The sequence below is a fragment of the Petaurus breviceps genome, unplaced genomic scaffold (genome assembly GCF_028583685.1).
Source record: "Petaurus breviceps papuanus isolate PSGF00001 unplaced genomic scaffold, PetGlider_PUasm1.0 90895, whole genome shotgun sequence".
In the NCBI taxonomy this organism is placed as follows: domain Eukaryota; kingdom Metazoa; phylum Chordata; class Mammalia; order Diprotodontia; family Petauridae; genus Petaurus; species Petaurus breviceps.
In genome coordinates this window covers 37,135,861-37,162,328 of record NW_027187372.1, presented here as the reverse complement: position 1 = coordinate 37,162,328, position 26,468 = coordinate 37,135,861, and the positions used below count along the sequence as shown (strand labels likewise).

General features: G+C 36.8%; 1 protein-coding gene and 1 pseudogene across 2 annotated transcripts in view; one reads left to right on the top strand and one right to left on the bottom strand.

The window, feature by feature from the left end:
* Positions 1-7,248, top strand: part of LOC138151149 (acyl-coenzyme A diphosphatase NUDT19-like) — a 39,945-nt pseudogene extending 32,697 nt beyond the window's left edge.
* The window catches only part of SYT14 (synaptotagmin 14), a 282,879-nt gene that overhangs the window by 159,567 nt on the left and 96,844 nt on the right, over positions 1-26,468 (bottom strand). The window lies entirely within an intron of this gene.

Genomic DNA, 26,468 nt, shown 5'->3' with positions numbered 1-26,468 from the left:
AGCATAGGTGCTCTCTATTTTATTCAGTAACAAACCCAGAACAGAGAAAATCAAAACATGACATCATTCAAAATACAGCATTTACTAAATGTGATTAAATAATCTCCAAGTACTACCCCACCCCAGGACCTTCCAATCATTCAATCAATTACAAAGTCTCTGTTCTAAATACTACTCCACCCCTAGGCTATACCTTAATTAAGTCCACCACAAAGTCTCTCTTCTCAAATGGAGATTAGTTTCCAAACATAAGTAAAGTACCTTCATTTGTCAATCACAGAGCACAATAAGGTCAAAAGTTCCCCACCCCCGGATCACAATTGAATCTACCCCAGAGTTACATCAAGTTTAAACACAGCACTTAATACCCAAATGGAGGTCTTTTCTTCATCTTGACAGGAGGCAAGTTCTCAGCAATCTTAGTTCCTGGGGAGACAAGGCTTAGCAAGGCCACAAGATACATTGCCAGTCCCTTCATGAATTCATCCTCTGTCTGTAGAACAGTCCTAGAACCCCTGAACATATTAGCAAAGCCCTCTCCCAGGATTTCTGTAAACATCCAACAAGAAAATCCTTCTTCAGGGCTTCCGAACCAACAGAAAGGTTCCCAGACCCCTGCAACAACAGCACTGCCCTTCACCAGTGGACAGTATTCACTCTGTCTGCAGGACAGTCTCCAGACCCCTGCAACAACAGTACTGCCCTTCACCAGTGGACAGTATTCACTCTGTCTGCAGGACAGTCTCCAGACCCCTGCAACAACAGTACTGTCCCTCACCAGTGGACAGTATTCACTCTCTGTCTGCAGGACAGTCTCAGGGCTTCTTAACCAAATGCCAGGTTCCAGGACTTCTTCAACAAAAGGACTGTCTTTCACCAGTGGACAAATCTGGCAAAACAACATCAAAACAGACAGACAAAGTACCAGCAAAACAGCCATGTCTCCTCAGTCCTTGGCAGCTCAGGGGGCAGGTCTCAAAAGTCCAGGGCAATTCAAAGCGGCCACCAGCAATTCTCTTAGTCTCTCTCTCTCCACGAGGTGCTGCTTCCAAAAAAAAAATCTTCCGCCTCTCTCTAGTGTCTCTCCAAATCTACATCACCAGCTCCTCCCAGTTCAGGACTTTCTTTTCACATCAACAAGCCCATCCCACAGGTGGGATTAACAAACTCTGGGTTTTAACACAATCAATTTGAAAACCAAGCCAATACAGGGGAATCTTTAATTGCCATTACTATCACAGGAGAGCAAAAATAGAGAACTCAGGAAACTACAGCAATTTCCCTAACGGAGAAGGATGTAAAAATTTTAAGTAAAATACTAGGAAGGAAATGATTACAGCAATATATCACAAAGACCATATACTATGACCAGATGGGATTTATACCAGGAATACAGGGCTGGTTCAATATTAGGAAAACTACAAGTATAGATAATTAAATCAATTTTAAAACAACAAAAATAATACAATTATATCAACAGCTGCGGGAAAAGCTTTTGACAAAATACAATACCCACTACTATCTGATCTTCCTTGTCACCAAAGGAAGTTTCTATAGTCAAGAGTTTTTTCAGTTGTTTGCTCATTTTCCCAGCCTATTAATTAACATTTTAACTCTTTGTTAAGGCAGGGCTCTTGTGAACAGCGAACTGTTTCAAGCTTCAGGGGTTTTGCGCAGCTGTTTCCAGAAATACTTCTAAGGACCTGTAAGTTTTCAGTTCTTCCAGGCTGGTATGATCTAAGGAGAGGTGTTTACTCCTCTTCTGGCTGGTTCTCGGGTCTGTGAGCAACTACAAGCACTCTTTTCTGCCCTGGAACTATGAGGTGTATCCCCTTTCTACTGCTGCTATAAGCTAGGCTATACTGGTGCTCCTCCTTGCCCTAGGCCTGTCACCCAGGACTATGACCCAGATCCAAGAATGGGCAAAGCAACAGAGTCCTGCCTCAGTGCTAGCAAAGAGATCCCTGTAATCTCCTTCTACCCAGTTGTTTGATCCCCTTACCATCTGTGGGTTGAGAGCTCCAGAAGTAGCCGCTACCATTGCTGCTACCACTGATTCAGTCACTCCTAGTTTGCTGGGGCCAGGGCCATGCTGGCACGGCCTGTGCTGTACTGCACTCCTCTCTCAACCACGTCCGACAGACTTTCTTGCTGACCTTCTAAGTTGTCTTTTGCATCTGTGGGCTGAGAGGTCTGGAAACTACCACTGCTGCAAGTGATTCAGTCTACTGAGGTCTATTCCAGGTTTGCTGGGGCCTGTTCTGCAGTGGCATGCATTGGACTGCACTCCTCTCTCAGCCTGGTGCAGCAGACCTTTCCTGTTGACCTTCTATGTTGTCTTGGGCTGGAAATTTGTTTCACTCTGTCTTTTTGTGGGTTGTGCTGCTCTAGAATTTGTTTAGATTCATTTTTAAATGTATTTGGAGGGGCTTGGGGGGAGAGCTCAGGGAGAATCCCTGCCTTTACTCTTCCATCTTGGCTCCCAATGCCTACTCCTATTAAAATCACTAAAAAATAGGAATAAATGGTGCTTTTCTTAAAATGATAAGGAATATTTAGCTAAAAACAAAAGGAAGCATTATCTATAATAGGGATAAACTTAAAGCCTTCCCAGTAAGATCAGGGATGAAGAAAAGATGTTCATTATCATCAATTATTATTCAATAGTGTACTAGAAATGCTAAATATAGTGATAAGAAAAAGAACAAGTAGGAACAAGCATAGGAAAAGAGGAAACAAAACAATATTCATTGCAGATGATATGATCATATAGTTAGAGAACCCTAGAGAATCAACTAAAAAAAACTAATTGAAAAATATTAACTTTAGCAAAGTTGTAGGATATAAAATAAAGCCATATAAGTCTTCAGCATTTCTTCCTATTACCAACAAAACCCAGAGGAAGAGATAAAAAGAAAAATTCCACTTGCAATAACTGCAGAGTATAAAATACTTAGAAGGCTACTTGTAAACACACACCCAGGAATTATATGAATACAGTTACAACACTTTTCATACAAATAAAGACAGATCTATAAAACTGGAAAAATATTAATTGCTTATAAGTAGGCAAACCATCAACAATTCTACCTAAATTAAATAAACTACCAAAGAATTATTTTTTATAGGGCAGCGGACATTGTTTATCCATTTGGTCTTTGCTGTGTAGATAGGCAGTTCAAATTCATCTGAGTGATTACAAATCTCTTCCAGGAGGCTTTTAAATGTCTTGGAGCTTAATGCAACCAACACAACATCATTCATAAACAAAGCATTTGGAAGACCTTACACATTTGGAAGACCTTACACATTTGGAAGACCTTAATATCTGCTGGCAATCTCTTGTCCACCTAAACTCTGCAACAATTTCCTCCATAGTAGCAAATACTTTTTGGTAAGCACACATCTCTCTGATTTAGACTTTCCCTGATATGTATTATCAAAGTGACTGAACAGAGTTAAAATGTTACATCTTCAAAGAAATCCTGAGTGATTTAACATATCTAAGAGACACTTTATTTTAAGAAAGCCTGTAAGGTAGTCTTTTATTCTATCAAGTTGAATTTTTTTTTTCAAAACTAACGAACAATAAGCACAATGAAAACTAATATTCTCTACATCTTTCCATCAACTGTGAAATGTTAAAGATGTGTCCATTGTTGAACACTGTTTTCTGAGAGCCTGCTTGTTCTCTAGAAATAGACTCATTAATGGTGCCCTACAATCACACACAGATGACCCTCATAAAGAGTTTGGATAGATGAGATGGTAGGCATGTAGGTCAGTAGTTGCTAATGATCTCTCAATCACCTTTTTGGTAGCTGTTAATATCTAAGATTTTTTTCCCCTAGAGTATGGTATCTTCTCACCTTTAGAACTCAGTAAATTGGTCTCTCAAGGCTCTCACATTTATATTATATACAGCACAGATACAAACAGATACACACACACACACACATGATCTTATCATAAGATTTTTCACGTATTTTCTCTCTTTAGTGTCTTTTCTAATTACTCTGTAAGTACTTAATAGTCTATGAAATTAGGGTTCAAATGTGGTGGTTCTGCCAACCTTGAAGAAAATTATTTATTGAAACAATTTCTGCAAATCTTTTCTATTTTTCTTTCTATTTTCATTCTTCATTGATAGGATTTCAGGGGGTTTGATGCAACCAACACAATATCACTCATAAAGCATTTGGAAGACCTTAATATCTGCTGGGAATCTCTTGTCCACCTAAACTCTGCAACAATTTCCTTCATCACAGTAGCAAATACTTGGAACTTTGCATATTTTGATGACTGTATTTCAATATAATTAATTTTTTGGTAATTCTATGTATTTCATTTTACACATTTAAAAACATTATTCTGAGAATCAAAGGAATTACCAGACTGCCAAAGAGAGCCATGACACAAAAAGGGTTAAAAAGTCCTGCTTTTGCTGCATAACTTACCGAACTTTCTTCAAACTAGTTTTACCCTCTACTGCTTCTCTCTGTTTAATGAGGCAATATGCTCATAAGCACGCATCTCTCTCTCCATTTGGCAAGTCAAATATTTGCTGATAAAAGCACTTTCTGGCAATTTTGTTCTCCTTGTTGTAATAATTAATTTATATTAGTTTAACTACTGAATAAAACTATTATAGTTGGTGTCAACATCATTTCTGTTGTTCAGTTTCCTTTTTTGAAATTCAAAAACTTGTTTAAATAATTCAGGATTAAATCTTAATTGTAGGTTACAGCCTTTTCTCATTAATATTCCTTCTTGTTCATTATAAATTCTTATCTTTGTTGTTATTTAGTCATTTCAGTCCAGTCTGACTTGTTGTGACTCCATCTGGAGTTTTCTTGGGAAAGATACTGGAGCAGTTTTCATTTCCCTCTCCAACTCATTTTACAGATGAGGAACTGAGGCAAACAGGGTTAAGTAACTTGTCACACAGCTAGTAAATGCCCGAGGCTAAATTTGAACTCAGGTCTTCCTGACTCCAAGCCTGGTGCTCTATCTACTATACCACCTAGCAGACACCTGATGCAGGGACAGCACCTATACTGATTATAAGTGGTTTGCTGTCCATTAAAATCTAGTCACTTTCATCCTTTGCAATGTTGTCTGGCACTACTGATGTTTGGTGTCTACCAATTCTTTTATAAAATGTTCATGACATAGAAACATGAAGCCTCTGTGTGTTTTACAAATCTCTGGACTCTCATTTCTTTTTTCCAGAACCACACTTTCCCATATTTCCCCATGATTAGTCCCATCTTTGTATTGTCACCAAATATTGGAACATATATAGATTTGATTTGGGAGGCTTAACTAAATTTTTATAGAATTTCTCTACCACTTCATTCTCAGCAACTAAGCTGATGGAGAAACTACAAATATTTTCATGTTTTGAAGGGGCAAATAATTTTTAGTAGTACTGCATTATGTGACAACCAAGTGAATCATGAAATACTATTTGTTTTCATTTTGCAGCTATATATAGTAGAAATTACTCTCCAACTCTTTTCTTTGCCTCTTTAAAGAATGACTCTGAGTCATCTCCCCTTTTAGGTTCAACTCCCTTCTTTTTTAAATTTTGTTTATAGTAAGAAAGTCAAGATTGACATAATTCAGTACCACTAGAAATAGTCCACTTAGTGTTTACTGTGCAAGGATCTCACATTTAGAGTAGTAAAAGTCAAATTAAAGCTTATGGATGATCTAAAAACCAAGTCATGCCTAGCACCCTCTGCTTCCATTCCTGCTACTTTGCCACTGTTGCTGCAAAAGAGGAGAGAGTCATTTGTTCTGTAGGCTCTAAGAAGTAAAGTGATCTGCAAACAGGCATGTAACTCATGATAGCATTGCAGCTCAAGCCACATCTTCAGACCATGATTCATGCTTTTTGCATGGTAGCACAGCCCTCTGGGCCTCATAGGAAGAATGGGACTTGGATTCATAGGAAGAAAAGAGGGAAATCATATGCAAGGTATAGGGATCAGCAAAAGCAAAAGAACATAGTCAGGTAAGAGTGCAGTGCTGGCATAAGAAGCAATTTGAGTGTATGGAATAGGAGATCCACACTGCTAAAATATTTAGTAGGCCTATTCCTCAGTCAGTTTCACCTTATACACATCTGAATTCACAGTAATTACAGATTTGCCACGACAGTGAAAAAAAAGTCTCATTTTAGCAATAATATAATATTAAATGTAACACAGAACTGGAGGGCTCAGGTTATTTATCTATCTATAATGATATTTTTTGATTTATTTTACTCAAGAAAACTAAAACTAAGCATTTGCCCACTGTGGAAATACACTCACCCTCTTCCCTAATCTCTCTTCGTTCTTATATATCACAAAATATATCAGATCAATACTTTAGTCTGAAGTCTGTGGTTACTTTTCTCTTCAGCCTAATAATACTGTTAACTTAGAAATCTGCATGACACTAAAACTCCAAGATCTTTTACATGAGTCTATATTTCCCCTGCTGTGTACTTGTGAAATTTATTTTTAACCCTATTACATACAGGATTCCCAAAAGGCTTATCTCTATTAAATCTAATCTTACTAGATGTGACCCAACATTTGGGCCTGTCAAGATTTTTTTCAATCTAAGCTCTGATGTAGTATGTTATTTATCCCTCCCAGTTTTGTGTCATACATAAGATTAGAAAGCATGGAACCTGGCTGCCTGGAGGGCCAGGGTCCAGGAAGACTCTGGCCAATTCCTCCAGCTGTTCCTGTGCCTTGGAAGCACACCCATCCTTGCAAGAGTGGAGTAACAGGTTCATGTAGTTTGTGAGGAAAGGAGGGAGGCATTTTGACATGAGGTTCTGTGTCTACTGCCTGCAGAGCAAACCCCAGACTTTTCTGGACATGCTGGAAGAGATTAAATATGAGTGGACAACTCCAACAGAAGCGATAAAAAAGTTTGCATATGAAGAAATATAGTTGGCACCTCCTCCATTCTATGACATAAGAACACTTATAAAATTTGCTTCTTGATGGGACCTGCACAAATTTTATTTGGACTAGATTTCAGGATGTGAAAGATAGCTGCCAATTACATTGTTAACCCTAGATAGTGCAATGCAGCTTTTACCAGAAGATGAGCTATATCATGAAGACAAAGAATTTTTAGAAAAGAATTTATCAATCAACAAAAAGACTGAAGAAATTATGGGAAAAAGCAGAAAATTTCACAGAATAGTGTCACACAACTGTTATCTTTATACTATCCCTGTGACTATTCAGTCAAAATATAAACATATATATCCAGAAAACTTCTTAGGATTTAAGAGCCATTTATAGTGTAATGCTTGTTTAAAATTGTATCTTCAGATATAAAAACTGTATGCTGATGAAAAACAGGTGTTAGCAACCTCACACACTTAAGAAACTGAATGCAGTAATGGTGAATCGCCACCTTTCTGCAAGTTTGCCTTGCAGATACTTTTAACTACAAACTCTATAGTGTGCCATAACTTTGATTAATATTATCTATATGATGAGTTTCTTATTTCAATATGTCAAAGATTATTCCCTCCACCAGAGCAGATTGCAATCCATTTATTACTTGAGATAATTGAGTCTGAGACTGAAGCTCAGATAAGTCTAGCTTCAGTCACAGAGCTGGGAAATACAAAATTCAGAATGCGAACCCAGATGTTCCTGACTCCCAAGACAACAAAATTATTTAAAAATTTTAAAAACTTGTCAGGTGTCACCATTTCTCTATCCCTATAAAAATTTAAACAGGTCACCTTTGTTCTTCTGTAGGCCTAATGTTCTGCTATTAACATTTTGTTAAGTGTGATGAGTAAGAATGAATCCATTTCAGAGACACTAAAGTATCTTACCATGGTCATAAGCCATCACAATTTAATTCATCTTTTGGCTGGAACCAATGAAAGGCTGTCAAATGGGCAAAAAGGCCCTATATTCACAGAAGTGGAATAAGAGTGCCAGTCAATGCTACATGTACTGTTCTTTGCATTAAGCATGTCCTCAGCCTTGACAATTAAGTAGTAAAGCTGTTTAAGGCTAAATGTAGTTTAAATTTTTTCCCCAATAGTTCTCAAATTGTGAAATGTGTTGTAGTTAACATTCAAATATTTTTATAAAGAAATATACAAATACCTATATATCTTTATTTTTTAAAGATTACTTTATTCTTTATTGCAAAGTAATGAGGCATACTAAGGCTTGTGAGTTCCAGAATTATTTGTTATGTAATGACAACTTTTAATTTTGCCTTTTTAATTCATTAAATTTGTCTGTATTAAGTTTATCTGACGTGGATAAAATGTCCCCATAGAATAATGTTCTTTCATAAAAGTTTGGAACCTGTGGTCAGGACACTGGCTCAACACCTTAGTTCCAAAGCTGTCCTGCTTCTCTGAGTCTCCTGAATTTCGTTCTGTACATTAAAAAATACTTGGAGAAAAAGATTATAAAGTATGCCATCTACTACATTAATAAAAAAATGTTAAAGAGCACAGCACTAAGCACAGATCCCTGAGGTACTGTACCAAAAACCTCCTACCAAGCAGACATAGGCTCATTAATGTATTACTGCTCAGGTCAAACCATTTAACCAGTTCCAAGCTAACCTAACTGTATTATTTCCTACCACCTATTCCTTCATCTTTTGTGTAAGAAAAACAGGAGAATTTTTTTCAAATGCTTTATTAAATCTATGTAAGCCAGAAATACAGTATTCCCATGATATATCTATATAGTAGACCTGTCAAAAAAGGAAATGAGGTTAGTTTGCATTACTTATTGTTGATGAAGCCTCTTGGTTCTTTGTAATCACTAATTCCTTTTCTAGATGTTTATGAAAACCATCATTTTAATAGAATTTGTGAACTTATGAGCTGCAAGGAACTTCAGTGGTTTACTATTATAACCCATATCCAAAGGGAATATTCACCATAATAGACCTGATTAGTAAGTGGTCATTCATCCTCTCTGTCTGAAGATCTCTAAGGAGTTGGAATCCACCATCTCTCAAGGAAGCCAATTCCATTTTTGAATAGCTTCAATTATTAGAATTTTTGCCCAAAATTGCATCTAACTTTATCTTTTTTTTTACAACTTTCATCCATTGTTCCTACTTCTATTCTTTGGGGCCAGAACAAATAAGGGTAATCCCTTCTAAACATGATAGCCCTCCAAATAACTGAACACACATCTTTCATGTCCCTTCTAAGGTTACTCTTCTTTATGATAAACACTACCAGTTCCTTTAACTGATCCTCATATGAAATGAACTCAAGGTCCTTCACCATGCCAGGTGTCCTTCTCTGGACACTTCCAGATTATCTAATTAAATCCTTCTTAAACTCAGACCACAGTGCTCAGAACTAAACATAATACTCCAGATGAGATCTGAAGAGGGGTGGGTAGAGTAGGGAAAATTGCCTGTCTATTCCTGAAAGCTATTTCTGCCTCTTCTAATGTAGTCCAAGTGCTATTAAACTATTAATTTACATTGTGTTTGTATTCTTCTAAGACCCCCAGATCTTTTTCAGAACTGCTGCTTATACACGCCCACCTTATTTCATAGATATATTTGCTAAGTTGATTTTTGTACCCAAGTAAATTTTAGATTTCCCCCTATTAGATCACATTCCTGACAACTGCAAATTTGTTGAGCATACTACTTATGCCCTTGCTATAGTAAAAGACTTTTTTTTAAATTAGAGAACCTGGCTCAGAACAGAACCCTGGAGAGTTCCACCAAAGCCTGACTGCCATGAAGACACTGAACTATTACCAGTTTATTCTTTGAATCAGACAATTGCAGCAATTCTAAATTCACCCGTCTTATTGTCTAATTATCTGACTCCATCTTCTCCACAAGAGCAGCATGAGATAAACTTATCTAAAATCTAGATAAACCATATCTACTGCATCCTCCTCGTCTACTAATTTACAGGTTCTATCAAAAATAGGAAATGAAGTGAGTCTGGCATGGTTAGTTCTTGATGAAACCATACTGACTCTTTGTAATCACTGTTTTCCTTTATGAGCCTGTGCCCTCTGTGTGGGTGTGGTCAAGAAAGTAGCCCAGAGGAACGGGTTTGCCTCTCAGAAGCACAATGAGAACCCCCCATATTCATAGTATTGTATATTACAGAATTTGGGAGTTGGAAGGACCTCAGAGTTATCTATTGTCCAAACCATAACAAAAATTATTTCCTATAACAGGCCTGATAAAGAGTCACTCAACTTCAGCTTAAACAACTCTAAGGAGAAGGAGTCCACCAACTCTCAAGAAAAACCATACTTTTTGATAGCTACAATTATTTGAAGTTCTTCCTGACATCAAGCCTAAACCTGACTCTTTAAACTTCCCCCCATTGCTCCTGCTTCTGCTCTTTGGGGTCAAAAAAGAACAAATTAATCCCTCCTACACATGATGTCTCTCCTAAAGTTTCTCTTCTCCAGGATAAATAACTCCATTTCTTTCAACTGATCCTCATATGACATGGATTCAGGACATTTCATTATCCTGGCTGTTCTCCTGGATATTCTCCAAACTGTAATGCCCATAAGTAAATACATTTTTCAGATGAAGGTTGATATCATTAAAGTAAGGGCTATCACCTCCTGATTTCTGAAAGCACTATCTTTCTGATCCAGCATTTCTTGGGAAATGAATATTTTTCTGAATCTCACAACCTGATGAAGTCAGTAGAGAAATCAAGAAAAAGTATTATAATTCTTCTGAGAAAATTAAAAGTTAACATTCAAAATGGAGATGCTACTGGTTTGAAAGAATACACTGATGTCAAATCAAATGGAAAAGCAAGAAACACTGGTGTATATTTTTGTAAATATTCATCCATGTCACATGGATTGTCATACATGTTAGCATACAATTGGGCAAAATCACTCCTAAATAACTACTTTAATTTCCTCTTCATTGTAGTGGCAAGCACCCCGACATACTCAGGGTGGCTGCCAACACAGGTTCTTAGATTTGCTTTTCTAAAGGAAAGCAACTCAAAATGGGTTAATAATATTGCTTTAATCAGTCAAACATATCATTTACCTAGTTCAGAGGGAAAACTCAGCACCCAGAACTTCAGAGTATACAGAGGTTACAAGCAAACAGAAACTTTTCAAGCAGATAGGCCTCCAATTGTCCAACCATTACATCTATACCTAGTCAGTGACCAGAGAGGGAAGAATCAACATCTGTGTTTTTCAAAGCTGGGGGGCTCTCAACAGCTTCCCAGAGTCTCGTCTAGTCAAATCACACAACACTTCTCAAAGTGAGCCCCAAAACAAAGTCACAATCAAGGTTTATATAACCTTCTCCTGGCTCAGAGAATGCAACAACCCTCTTGATCCCACTGCCCAATGCCAAAGTATCTCCTGAAAAACAAGCCTCCCACCACAGGCTCCAGATGCACTTAACCTAGGGGCAGGGAAGATCTTACACAATACAATCTTAGAAATATGGCAATAACATAAATTTAGATTCCCATTACATTCACTGGAGGAAAATTCACACTTTTCATTTTTGATACTGGTAATTTGCTCTTCTTTTAAAAATTAAATTATTTATTTTATTGCTTTCCCCTCCCCCCCCAAAACACCTTCTATTTTTATTTATTAGTTCAATTGTTTTCCTGCTTTCAATTTTATTAATCCTTTGATTTTCAGAATTTATAATTTTATGTTTATTTCAAAATTTTTTTTCTATTTTTCATAGCTGTATGACAAATTCATTGATCTCTTTCTCTATTTTATTAATGCTAGAACTGATAGAGATACAAGCTTTCCCTTAAGTATGGCTTTGGCTGCATCCCATAAATATTAGTATGTTGTCTCACTGTCATTCTCTTTAATAACATGATTATTTCTAAGATTTGTCCTTTGACCAACTTATTCTTTAGGATTAAGTGATTTAGCTTCCAATTAATTTTTAATCTATCTTTCTCTGGCCATTTGTTAAATATAATTGTCCACTGAGTTATGCTCTGAAAAAGATGCATTTAATATTTCTGCATTTGACTGTGAAGTTTTTATGCCCTGATACATAGTCAGTTTTTGTGTGGGTGTCATGTGCTACTGAGAAAAAAGTATGTTTCATTCTATCCCCATTCAATTTTCTCCAGAGATATGTCATACCTACCTTTACTAAAATTCTATCCGCCTCCTTCTTTCTTGCTGATCTTTTATTTTGCCTAGTTCTGAAAGGGGAAAAGTGAAGTTCTTCCATTAGTATAGTTTTATTGTTTCCTATAACTCATTTAAATTCTCCTTTAAAAAGTCTGGATGGTGCACCATCTGGTGTATATATGTTTAATATTGATATTACTTAACTTTCTATGGTACCTTTTAGCAAGATATAGTTTACTTTCTTCTCTCTTTAATTAGATCTATATTTCCTTTTGCTTTCTCTGAGATGGCTGCTATTCCTGTTTATTTCAATTCAGCTGAAGCATGATAGATTGTGCTCTATACTCTTACCTTCACTCTGTGTCCCTCTGCTTCAGATGTGGTTTTTATAGATAACTTATAGTAGGATTCTGTTTTTTTTTATCCACTGTTATCTGTTTTTGTTTTATGGATGAGTTCATTCAATTCACATTCACAGTTATGATTATTGTGTATTTCCCTCCTTCCTTTATTTACTGCTGTTTATCTTTTCCTCTCTTTATCTGTTCAGCCAGTCTTTCCTCACCAGCATTTTGTTTCTGACTACCACCTCTCTCAATATGCCCTCCCTTCTAACAGTTTCACCCTCCCTTCTCTTATCCCCCTCCTCTCCTACATCTCTATAGGTTATGAAAGATTTCTATAACCAACTGAGTATGAAATTATCTCTGGGATAATTTCAATGAACTTAAGTTTTAAGCAATGCCCATACCTTGCCCCATTTTTCCTTCCACTAAATAGGTCTTTTGCATCTCTTCATATGAGATAATTTACCCCATTCTCTCTCTCCCTTCCCTTTTCTCCCAATGCAATCCTCTTTTTCACCCCTTAATTTTGGTTGTTTTTTGTTTTTGGATGTCATCCCATTAAAGTGAACCTCTGACTATGTATAATTCTTCTAATTGACCTAATAGTGATAAAGTTCACATCATCTTCCCATGTAGGGATATAAATAGTTTAACCCTATTTAATCCTTTATGTTTTGTATTTTCTGTTTACCTTTTTATGCTTCTCTTGAGTCTTGCATTTGAAAATCAAATTTTCTGTTCAGCTCTAGTCTTTTAATCAGGAATGCTTGAAAGTTCTCTATTTCATTAAATATTCATGGTTTTCCCTAGGAAAGTCTCTACACAGTTTTTATATGTAGGTGATTCTAGCTCCTGTGCCCTTTGGAATATCATATTCCAAGTCCTCCAGTCCTTTCATGTAGAAACTGCTAAATCCTGTGTAATCCTGATTATAACTCCACAATACTTGAATTGTTTCTTTCTAGCTACTTGCAATATTTTCTCCTTGACCCTGAGAGCTCTGGAATTTGGCTCTAATATTCCTTGGAGTCTCCATTTGCGTATCTCTTTCAGGAGGTTATTGATAGATTCTTTCAATATCTATTTTACTCTCTGGTTTTAGGATATGAAGGCAGTTTTCCTTGATAATTTCTTAAAAGATAATTCTAGGTTCTTTTTTGTTATGGTTTTCAGATAGTTCAATAATTCTTAAATTATCTTTCTTTGATCTATTTTCCAGGTTAGTTGTTTTTCCAATGAAATGTTTCACATTTTCTTCTTGTTTTTTTTGTTTGTTTTTAAAAATTTTGTTTCTTGATGTCTCATGGAGTCATTAGCTTCTACTTGCTCAACTATAATTTTTAAGCAATTATTTTCTTCAGTAAGTTTTTGTACTTTCTTTTCCATCTGTCCAAATTTACTTTTTAAAGAGTTGTTTTTGGGGGTGGGTAGGTGGCACAGTGAATAGAGCACTGGTCCTGGAGTCAGGAGGACCTGAGTTCAAATGTGGCCTCAGACACAACACAAAAACTAGCTGTGTGACCTTGGGCAAGTCACTTAACCCAAACTACCCTGCCTTCCCCCTTACAAAAAAGCAAAAAAAAAGTTGTTTTTCTCAGTGAATTTTTTTACATCTTTGTCCTTTTTTTATACTTCCTTTACCAAGCTGTTGACTCTTTTTTCATGATTCTCTTGCATCACTTCCATTTCTTTTCCCAATTTTCCTTCTACCTCTCTTATTTTATTTTTAAAATCCTTTTTGAGCTCTTCTAAGAGTTACTTTTGGACCTGAAACCAATTTATATTTTTTCTTTAAGGCTTCACAGGTAGATGTTTTGACAATGTTGTCCTCTTCTGAGTTTGTGTTTTGATCTTCCCTGTCACTGTGGTAACTTTCTATAGCCAGAGTCTTTTTTGGTTTTGCTCATTTTTCCAGCCTATTTTAGGACTTCAAATTTTACATTAAAGTTGGGCTCTGCCTCTGGGCACTGTCCCAAGCTTCTAGTACCAGAGACATTGCTGCTAGCCTACTATATTGGGGACACACAGTGTTACTGCTAGCCTGCTGCTCTAGGGCCATGGGTCCTCACTGCTGGATTGCTGTTCTAAGACTGTTGCTATGAGCCTTCTGTGCCAGGGCCATGGCTCCTCACTGATGACCTGCACCAGGGCTAGGGGCCTTGTTGCTGGCTTGCCTCCATGCTGGCTGCACTGGACAGTGCTCCCCTTTTACCTCAGTGAGACAGACCTTTACAGTCAACCTTCTAAGTTGTCTCTGGCTAGAAAACTGCTTCATCCCGTCCTTTTGTTGGTTCTGCTAATCCAGAATTCAATTTTGAAGCATTAATTTATAGCAAACTTGGGTGAGTTCAGACAAGTTTCTATCTTCCCCTACCATCTTGGCACAATCCTCCAAGAAACACTGCTGTATAGAATCAAAGGCTAAGGCTAACATTTCTGGGAACCAGAACAGAATCAAAAACAAAAAAGGAAAACTCACAAGAAATGAAGAAGAAATAATGGATATTATTAGAGACTACTTGGCCCAGTCCTGTGTCAATAAAACCAACAGCTTAAATGAAATAGGCAAGTTTTTACAAAAATATAAAATATTCAGATCAATAGAACAAGAAATAGAGAATTTAAACCACCCAGTATCAGAAAAAGAAATTGAAAATGCCATAAATGAACTTCTAAAGAAAGAAACTCCAGTAACCAGATGGATTCACAAGTGAATTTATAATGAATATTCAAAGAACAATTTATTTCAATATTAAACTGTTTGCAAAAATAGCAAAGGAAAGGAGAGGATCCTTCCAAATTCCTTCCATGATAAAAAATATGGTCTTGGTATCTAAACCAAAGAGTCAAAACAGAGAAAAACTAGAGACAAATGTCTACAATGACATTAATGAAAATTTTTAAATAAAGTATTAGCAAAGAAGTCATAGTGACATCACAAAAATAACCTAACTATAATCATACCAGGAATGTAAGGCTATTTTAATATCAGGAAACCTATAAATGTAGATGAACACATTAATAAAGTTAATATGACTATATACATAGCTGTAAAAAGGCTTTGGGCAAAATATAATATCGATTTCTATTTAAAACAGTAGAAAATACAGCAATAAATGAACATTTTCTCAACAGGATAAATAATATATGTTTAAAACCTAAGAATTTGGTGCTATTATTACAGCCATCTTACAAATGAGGTAACTTAGGCTGAAAGATTAAGTGACTTGCCCAAGGTCATACAGCTAGTAAGTGTTAAGTGTCTGAGGCCACATTTGAACTCAAGTCCTCCTGACTCCAGGGCCGGTGCTCTATTCACTGCGCCATCTAGCTGCCCCAAACAGTCAGATTTTAATACAAGTCACCCTGCCTCCAAGTCCAATATTTTGTCTAATGAATCAGATAGCTGCCTTAATAAAACTAATCTACATAACTCATCAGTATTTTTGTATATTAAGAATAAAATGCGGCAGCAAAAGAAAGAGAAATTTCATTTGAAGTAGCTACAGAATGTATAAAATATATGTCACTACCAAGATATACACAGGAATTAAATAAATACAACTACAAAACATTGTTTACAGAAATAAAGAAATAAAATAGAAAAATATTGGTTAAGGATTAAATAAGGCAATATAATAAAAATTGCAATACTACTTAAATTAATTTACTTATTTATTGTCATGCCAATCAAATTAGCAAAGGATTATTTTATAGATCTAGAGGAAAAAACATGAAATTATCTAGAGAAACAGAGGTCAAGAATCTCAAGAGAAATAATGAAAAGAGAGCGAAGGAGGAGGGTCTAACAGTACTAGATCTCAAAAAATACTATAAAGTAGTAATCATCAAAACAATTTGATACTAGTTGAGAAACAGGTCAACAAGTTGAAGAGATTGGGTATACAATAAACAGAAGGAAACAATCCTAGTAGTCTAGTGTTTAATAAACCCAAAGACTCCAGATACTATGGTAAGGACTCAATATCTAACAAAATTGACTGGGAAAACTGAACAGAAGTCTGGCAGAAATTGCTAATACATCAAACCACATACCAAGATAAGCTACAAATAGATATATGACCTAGATATAAAAAGTCATATCATAAATGAGAAAAACAAGGTAGAAATAGATATATGACCTAGATATAAAAAGTCATATCATAAATGAGAAAAACAAGGTAGAAATTATCTTTCAGATCTATGGGCATGGAAACTATCACAGAAGATAAAACTCATGATTTTTATTATATAAAATAAAAATGATTTTGCACTAAAAAATTCAATGTAGGGAAAATTAGAAGAGGAATAGTTAACCAGAAGAAAAAAAAATCTTTGTAACAAGTTTCTCTGATAAAGATCACATGTCTAAGACAAAAAACATATTCAAATTTGTAGGAGAAATGACAATTCCCCAAACAAATAGATAGATAACCAAAGGATATGAATAGGTAGATCTAAAGGGAAGAAACCCAAGCTTTCAATAGCTATATGAAAAAAAATGTTACATATCACTACTGTTTAGATAAATACAAATTCAAACAACTCTGAGGCTTCACCTCAAATCCATTAGATTGGCAAAGGTGATGAAAAAGGAAAATAAGAATCGAAGGGACTACAAGAAAACAGGCACAATAAGGAATTATTGGGGAAACTGAATCAGTTTAGCCATTCTGGAAAGCAATATGTAATAAGGCCTAAAAAATTCAGTAAACTATGCATGTCCTTTGACCCAGTGAGAATACTAGCAGGCCTCTACTTCAAAGACAGAAAAAAAGGGGGAAAGTCCCCATATGTATGAATAATTGTCATAAAAGCTTTTTTTTGTAGTGGCAAAGAACTAAAAAGGATACTCATCACTTAAGAAATATAACAAGTATGATATATGAATGCAATGGAATACTACTGTGTTGTAAGAAATGAAGAGATGGTTGCAGAGAAACCTGGGAAGACTTGTATGAATTGATGTAAAGTGAAAAAGTGAAGTGAACAGAACTAGGAGAACAATTTCTATTATAACACTAATATTGTAAAAATAAATGATGATGGGGGGACAGAGTCAAGATGATAGAGTAGAGGCAGGGACTTGCTTGAGCTCTCCCCTAAACTCCATCAAATACCTGTAAAAAATAACTAAACAAATTCTAGAGCAGCAAAACCCACAAAAGAACAGAGTGAAACACATTTCCAGCCCAAGACAACCTGGAAGGTAGACAGGAAAAGTCTGTTGCACCAGACTGAGAAAGAGACCAGCCCCAGGCGTGCCGAGAGCAACCTCAGGGGACTGAATCATTGGCTGCTGTGGTGGTTTCCAGACTTCTCAACTCAAAAAAGTCAAAGGCAACTTAGAAAGTCAGTAGGAAAGGTCTGTTGGACTTGGGTCAGAAAAGAGCATGGAAGTCTAGCCCTAGCCCCAGGACATCTGCTTCTGGAGCTCATGGCCCACAGACTATGTGGGTATTGAGTGGCTGATCAAAGGGAGATTGCAGGGATCTCTTTGTTGACCCTGAGACAGGATTCTCTTGCTTTGCTGGTTCCTGGATCTGAGTTGCAGTCCTGGGTGGCAGTCCTGGGGTGAGGAGGAGTGCTGGCGTGGAGGAGCTTGTGGCAGTGGGGAAGAGAGAATTCTCTTCACAGTTCCAAGATGGAAAAGAGTGCTTGTGGTCACTCACAGACCTGAGCACAGACCAAGAGAGGAGTAAACACCTCTCCTTTAATCATATCACCTTGGAAGAACTGAAAATTTATAGGTCCCTAGAAATACCCCTGAAAACAGTTGTACAGACCCCTGAAGCACAGAACAGTATATCCTCCACATTGGAAGCAAAGTACTACCTTAACAAAGAGTAACAAAGTGAAGTAATTGGGGGCAGCTAGGTGGCGCAGTGAGTAAAGCGCCAGCCCTGCAGTCAGGAGGACCCAAGTTCAGTTCCAGCCTCAGACACTTAACACCCACCCACACACACACACAAAACTAGCCTTGTAACCTTGGGCAAGTTATATAACCCCAATTGCCCTCCAAAAGACAAAAAAAAAGGTCAAGTAATTTTCTGGGAAAATGAGCAAACAGTAGAAAAAAATCAGACTGTAGAATATCACTTTGATTACAAGGAAGATCAATACATACTACCAGAAGACAACAAAGTCAAAAGCTCCTACATCCAAAGCCTCCAAGAAAAATATGAATTGGTCACAGGTCATGGAAGACCTCAAAAAGGATTTTGAAAATCAGGTAACAGAAGCAGAGAAGAAACTGGGAAGAAAAATGAGAGTGATGCAAGATAATCATGAAAAATGAATCAACAGTTTGCTAAAGGAGACCCAAAAATGATGGAGAAAATAACACCTTAAAAAATAGACTAACCCAAATGACACACAAGGTCCAAAAAGCAAATGAGGAGAAGAATGCCTTAAAAAGCAGCACTGGCCAAATGGAAAAGAAGATCCAAAATCTCACTAAAGAAAATAATTCCTTAAAAATTAGAATAGAGTAAATGGAAGCTAATGACTCTACGGAAATCAAGAAATTATAAAACAAAACCAAAAGAATGAAAAATTAGAAAACAATGTGAAATATCTCATTGGAGGGACTATGTGGAGGTGGTATGCAGAGGCATAGACAACGTTGCAGCAAGTTGATCCACCAACCACAAGGGCCATTCCCAGGCCTATCACTGCAGGGCGGGGGTTTGTCGGCGCTGGGTAAGACACAAATGCAGGGTGCATGACAGTGGCAACAGATACTCCTGGGACTATCAACCCACAGTCTGGAAATTTAAAAAGCACCTATCTGAACTTCCTGGGACCAGGATGTCAGAGTAAACCCTGGCTGCTCCAATGCCCCACTCTGACACTGAAAACACAAAAATTATTGCCCCAGAGCAAAATTTTAAATAGTAAATGCTTGGGAGTCCTAGAGGATGGGCATGGCTAAGGCCCTGCCTCAAAATTAGTAAAAAACAGATTGCAAAGACGAAGACTCTAGAATCTTACTATTGTGAGAAGGAGGAATCAAACCCAGAAGGAGACAGCATTGACTCCATACCCACAGCTGAAGCCTCAACAGGGAATATGAACTGGTCTCAAGCCCAGAAAGTGTTCTTAGAAGAGCTCAAGAAGGATTTTGAAAACTAAATTGGAGAGGTAGAGATAAAATGACTAAGTCTTTTAAAATAAAAATTGCAAAAATAGAAAAACAATTCAATGAAGAAAGCAGCTCCTTAAAAAGAAAAATGTGTGAACTAAAAATGAAATCCAAACATACAGAAACACATACAGAAAAAGAGCTTCAAAAACTGAGGAAAATAATTTGCTAAAAACTAGAATCAACCAAATTGAAGCGAATAACGCTATGAGGAACCAAGTATTAGTAAAACAAAACATCAAGAATGAAAAATTAGAAAAAGAGGCAAAATATCTCAATGGAAAAATAACTGACCTGGAAAACAGATACAGGAGGGATAATCTGAGAATCATAGGCCTACCGGAAAATCACAATGAAAAAATGAGCCTGGATAACATCTTCCAAGAGTTCATTGAGGAAAACTGCCCTAAGATACTAGAACCATAGAGTAAAATTGAAATCAAGAGAATCCACCGGTCACCTCCTGAAAAAGATCCTAAAATGAAAAGTTCGCGAAATGTTATGGCCAAACTCCAGAACTACCAGGTAAAGGAGAAAATATTACAAGCATCCAGAAAGAAACAATTCAGATATCACAGAACCACAATGAGGATTGCACAGGATCTGGCAGCCTCTACACTGAAAGATCAGAGGAAGTGGAATACGATTTTTCGCAACGCAAAAGAGCTTGGGTCACAACCAAGGATCACCTACCCACCGAAACTGAACATATTCTTCCAGGCAAGGAGATGGTCATTCAATGATATAATGGATTTCCAGACCTTCCTCATGAAAAAACCAGAGCTCAGTGGAAAATTCAACCTCCAATACAAGTTGCAAGAGTGACGTAGAAAGGTAAACAAGGAAAACACACACACAAACACACATGCACACACCCTGTTATTTAATAAGAACAAACTGTTTATAGACAAGTAGAGAGTATGAGTATAAATTACACAAAATGACGATTAAAAAAACCTTATTAAGGGCTACAAAAGGACTGCAATGGAAGAAGAGGAAAGAATGAAGCAGAAAAGGGTAAATTATGCGACACAAAGAGGAAACAATATAGTAGAGGGGAAGAAGGAATGGAGACGAGCATTATATGAGCCCTCCCTCATTGGTTCTGGTGCAAGGAGGGAATAACACAACCAGTTAAGCATAGGACCCTATCAAGAAGAGACACAAAAAATCCGTCATAATAGAGGGAAAGAGGGGAGGGAGAGAAGTTTTGCATGAGATCTGTTCCTGTCAATCTTGGTTTGAAGAAGAAATAACATACTACATTAAGTATAAAAATCTATCATATCCTACAGGCAGTAGGAGAAGGAAAGGGCTACAAAGGGGGGGGGGCTGGAAGGGAAGGAAGAAGGGGGAAGGGGAGGAAAAGGGAGGGAAGCTGATAAGAAGGGAATACTGAGGGAGGTGATGGTCAAAACGAAAACTCTTAAAGAGGGGAAGGGAGAAGGGGAGAAAAATAAAAGCATTAACAGGAGAGAGAGTAGGATGGAGGGAAAGAGACAGATAGTAATCATAACTGTGAATGCGAATGGGATGAACTCTTCCATAAAACGGAGGTGGATAGCAAAATGGATTAAAAAACCATAATCCTACAATATGCTGTTTACAAGAAACACATCTGAAACAGAGGGATACACACAGGGTAAAGGTAAAAGGCTGGAGTAAAATATATCATACCTCAGCAAAAGTTAAAAAAGCAATCCTTATCTCAGATAAAGCAAAAGCAAAAATTGATCTAATTAAGAGAGATAAGGAAGGAAACTATATCCTGCTAAAAGGCACCATCAAGAATGAAGCAATATCATTACTTAACATACATGCACCAAGTGGTATAGCATCCAAATTCCCAGAGGAGAAGGCAAGGGAATTAGAGGAAGAAATAGAGAGCAAAACTATACTAGTGGGGGACCTCAATCTCCCCCTCTCTGAACTTGATAAATCTAACTTCAAAATAACAAGAAAGAAGTTAAGGAGGTGAATAGAATTTTAGAGAAGTTAGACCTCTGGAGAAAACTGAATGGGGATAAAAGGGAATACACCTTCTTCTCAGCAGCACATGGCACATACACAAAAATTGACCATGTACCAGGACATAAAAACCTCACAATTCAGTGCAGAAAGACAGAAATATTAAATGCATCATTCTCAGATCATGATGTAATAAAAATCATATGCAATAAAAGACCATGGAAAGATATACTAAAAACTAATTGGAAACTAAACAATTTAATCCTAAAGAATGAGTGGGTCAAACAAGAAATTATAGAAACAATCAGTAACTTAAGAGAATGACAATAATGATACAACATACCAAAACTTGTGGGATGCAGCAAAAGCAGTTCTTAGGGGAAGGTTTACATCCCTGAATGCATACATAAATAAAATAGAGAAAATGGAGGTCAATAAATTGGGCATGCAACTGAAAAAACTATTAAAAGAACAAACTGAAAGTCTCCAAATAAATACTAAATTAGAAATAATGAAAACCAAAGGAGAGATTAATAAATTTGAATTTAAGAACACTATTGAATTAAAAAATAAAACTAAGAGCTGGTATTATGAAAAAACAATAAAACTGATAGAGCTTTAGTCAATATGATAAAAAAGAAGAAAATCAAATTACAAGTATCAAAAATGAAAAGGGTGAATCTACCTCCAGTGAAAAGGAAATTAAAACAATAATTAGGAATTATTTTGCCAAATTGTATTCACATAAATTTTACAATCTTAGTGAAATGGATGAATATTTACATAAATATAAATTGCTCGGATTAACTGACGAAGAAGTAAACTACTTAAAAAACTGCATCTCAGAAAAAGAAATTGAACAAGCTATCACTGAACTCCCTAGGAAACAATCTCCAGGGCCAGATGGATTTGCTGGTGAATTTTACCAAACATTTAAAGAACAATTGATTCCAATACTTTGTAAACTATTCAGGAAAATTGGAAGAGTTCTACCAAATTCTTTATGTGACACAAATATGGTACTGATACCTAAACTGGGAAGAGACAAAACAGAGAAAGAGAATTATAGACCAATTTCCCTCATGAATATAGATGCAAAAATTCTAAATATAATATTATCAAAAAGACTATAGCAACTTATCGTGAGAATGATACATTTTGATCTCCAAGGGTGTGATAGAAATGGAATATAAAGATCCCCCTGTATTGGCTTGGTTTTCAAATTGATTGTGTCAAAACCCAGAGCTTGTTAATCCCACCTGTGGGATGGACTTGTTGACTTGAAAAGAGAGACACGAACTGGGAGGAGCTGGTGACGTAGATTTGGAGAGACAAGAGAGAGGCAGAAGAACTTTTTGGAAGCAGCACCCTCGTGGAGGCAGAGAGAGACTGAGAGGATTGCTGAGTGCCACTTTGAATTGCCCTGGACTTTTGAGACCTGCCCCCTGAGCTGCCAAGGACTGAGGAAACATGGCTGTTTTGCTGGTACTTTGTCTGTCTATTTTGATGTTGTTTTGCCAGACTTGTCCACTGGTGAAAGACAGTCCTGTTGAAGAAGTCCTGGAACCTGGCTGTTGGCTAAGAGCTCCTGAGACTGTCCTGCAGACAGAGAGTGAATACTGTCCACTGGTGAAGGACAGTGCTGTTGTTGCAGGGGTCTGGGAACCTTTCTGTTGGTTCAGAGCTACTGAGACTGTCCTGCAGACAGATACTGTCCACTGGTGAAGGGCAGTGCTGTTGTTGCAGGGGTCTGGGAACCTTTTTGTTGGTTCAGAAGCCCTGAAGAAGGATTTTCTTGTTGTATGTTTACAGAAATCCTGGGAGAGGGTTTTGCTAATGTTTTCAGGGGTTCTAGGACTGTTCTGCAGACAGAGGATGAATTAATGAAGAGACTGGCAATGTATCTTGTGGCCTTGCTAATAAGCCTTGTCTCCCCTGAACTAAGATTGCTGAGAACTTGCCTGTGTCAAGATGAAGAAAAGACCTCCATTTAGGTATTAAGTGCTGTGCTTAAACTTGATGTAACTCTGGGGTAGATTCAATTGTGATCCAGGGGTGGGGAACTTTTGACCTTTTTATGTTCTATGGTTGAACAAATGAATGTACTTTACTTAGATTGGAAACTAATCTCCATTTGAGAAGAGGGGTTTTGTGGTGGACTAACTGAAGGTACAGCCTAGGGGTGGAGTAGTATTTAGAACAGGGACTTTGTAATTGATTAAATGATTGGAAGGTCCTGGGGTGGGGTAGTACTTGGAGATTATTTAATCACACTTAGTAAATGCTGTATTTTGAGTGATGTCATGTTTTGATCTTCTCTGTTCTTGGAGTATCACTGAGTAAAATGGAGAGCACCTATGCTGGTATTTTGAACCTTGGGAAGTTACCTTTCCTTGGCATTACATTACAAAGGGTAGTTCAATATCAGGAAAACTATCAGTATAATCGATCACATCAACAACAAAACTAGCAGAAACCATATCATTATCTCAGTAGACGCAGAAAAGGCTTTTGACAAAATACAACACCCATTTCTATTAAAAACACTAGAGAGTATAGGAATGAATGGAGTCTTCCTTAAAATAATAAGTAGCATCTACCTAAATCCATCAGCAAGTATTATATGTAATGGGGATAAACTAGAAGCATTTCCAGTAAGATCAGGGGTGAAACAAGGATGTCCACTATCACCCCTCTTATTCAGTCTGGTACCAGAAATGTTAGCAGTAGCAATAAGAGAAGAAAAAGAAACTGAAGGAAATCAAATTAGGCAAAGAAGAGACTAAGCTATCACTCTTTGCAGATGATATGATATACTTAGAGAATCCTAGAGAATCAATTAAAAAACTACTTGAGATAATAAATAAATTTGGCAAAGGTGAAGGATATAAAATAAACCCCACATAAGTCCTTGGCATTCCTATATATCTCTAACTAAATCCAACAGCAAGAGATAGAAAGAGAAAACCCATTTAAAGTTACTGTAAACATTATAAAATATTTGGGAATCTACCTGCCAGAACAAACCCAGGACTTATATGAACACAGTTGCAAAACACTTCACAGAAATAAAGCCAGATCTAACTAATTGGAAAAACATGAGTTGCTCATGGCTAGGTCAAACTAGTATAATAAAATGATAATTTTACCTAAATTAAATTACATATTTAGTGCTATACCAATCAATCTACCAAAAAATTATTTTGTAGAGCTAGAAAAAATAGTAGCAAAATTCATTTGGAAAAACAAAAGGTCCAGAATATTATGGCAATTAATGAAAAGAAATGCTTGGGAAAGTGGCCTCGCTATACCAGATTTTAATCTGTATTATAAAGCAGCAGTCATCAAAACTACTTGGTACTGGATGAGGAATAGAGCAGTGGATCAATGGAATAGATTGGGTACATGAGACTCAGCAGCTAATGACTACAGTAATCTACTGTTTGATAAACACAAAGACGCCAGTTTTGGGGATAAGGACACACTATTTGACAAAAACTGCTGGGAAAACTGGAACATAGTATGGCAGAAATTGGGCATAGACCAATATCTAATACCATTAATGAAATGTACCATTTCAAATGTACCAAAAATACCATTGAAATGGGTACATGATCTAGGTATAATGGCTGATGCTGTAAGCAATCTGAGAAAGCAAGGAATAGTTTGTCAGATCTATGGAGAAGGGAAGATTTTATGACAAAACAAGAGTTAGAGAGCATTATAAAATCCAAAATGGATAATTTTGATTACATTAAGTTGAAAAGTTTCTGTACAAATAAATCCAATGCAACCAAGATTAAGAGGGAAGTAGAAAATTGGGAAAGAATTTTTACAACCACTATCTCCAATAAAGGCCTCATTTCTAAAATATACAATGAATTGAGTCAAATCTATAAGAATACAAGCCACTCCACAATTGATAAATGGCCAAAGAAATGAACAGGCAGTTCTCAGAAGATGAAATTAAAGATATCTATAAGCATATAAAAAATGTTCTAAATAACTAGTGATTAGAGAAATGCAAATCAAAACAACTCTGAGGTACCACATCTCACTGGCCAGATTGGCTAAGATGACAAAAGAGGAAAATGATAAATGCTGGAGAGAATGTGGAAAAATTGGAACACTAATGCACTGTTGGTGGAGTTGTGAACTGATCCAACCATTCTGGAGAGCAATCTGGAACTATGCCCAAAGGGCTATCAATAAGCGTATACCCTTTGACCCAGCAATACCACTTCTAGGGTTATATCCCAAAGAGATCAGAGAAGTGGGAGGAGGACCCATATGTACAAAAATATTTATAGTGGCTCTTTTTTGATGGCAAAGAATTGGAAATCAAGGGGATGCCCATCAATTGGGGAATGGCTGAATAAGTTGTGGTATATGAATGTAATGGAGTACTACTGTGCTATATGAAATGAGGAGCAGATGGACTTCATAATAATCTGGAGAGATTTATATAAACTGATGCTGAGTGAGAAGAACAGAACCAGCAGAAATCTGTACACAATCACAGATACAATGTATGTGTGATAACTAACTTCAATAGACTGGGCTCCTCTCAGCAATGTACGGTTATGAGACAAGGCCAAAAAAAACTCATGATCAAAAAAGAGATATCCACATCCAGAGGAAGAGCTGAGGAGTCTGAATGCAGATTGAAACAAACTACTTGCTCTGTTTCTTTTTCTTGTTTTGTTTTGTTTCCTCTTTCCCACTGATCATTCCATGGGTTATAATCCTTCTTTACAACCTGACTAATGATTAATGTGAAGATATTTGTAGATAATATATTTGAGTGCATGCTGCCATGACGGCGGGGGGGGGGGGGGGGAGGAAAGGAAGGATGAGAAAATTTGAAAC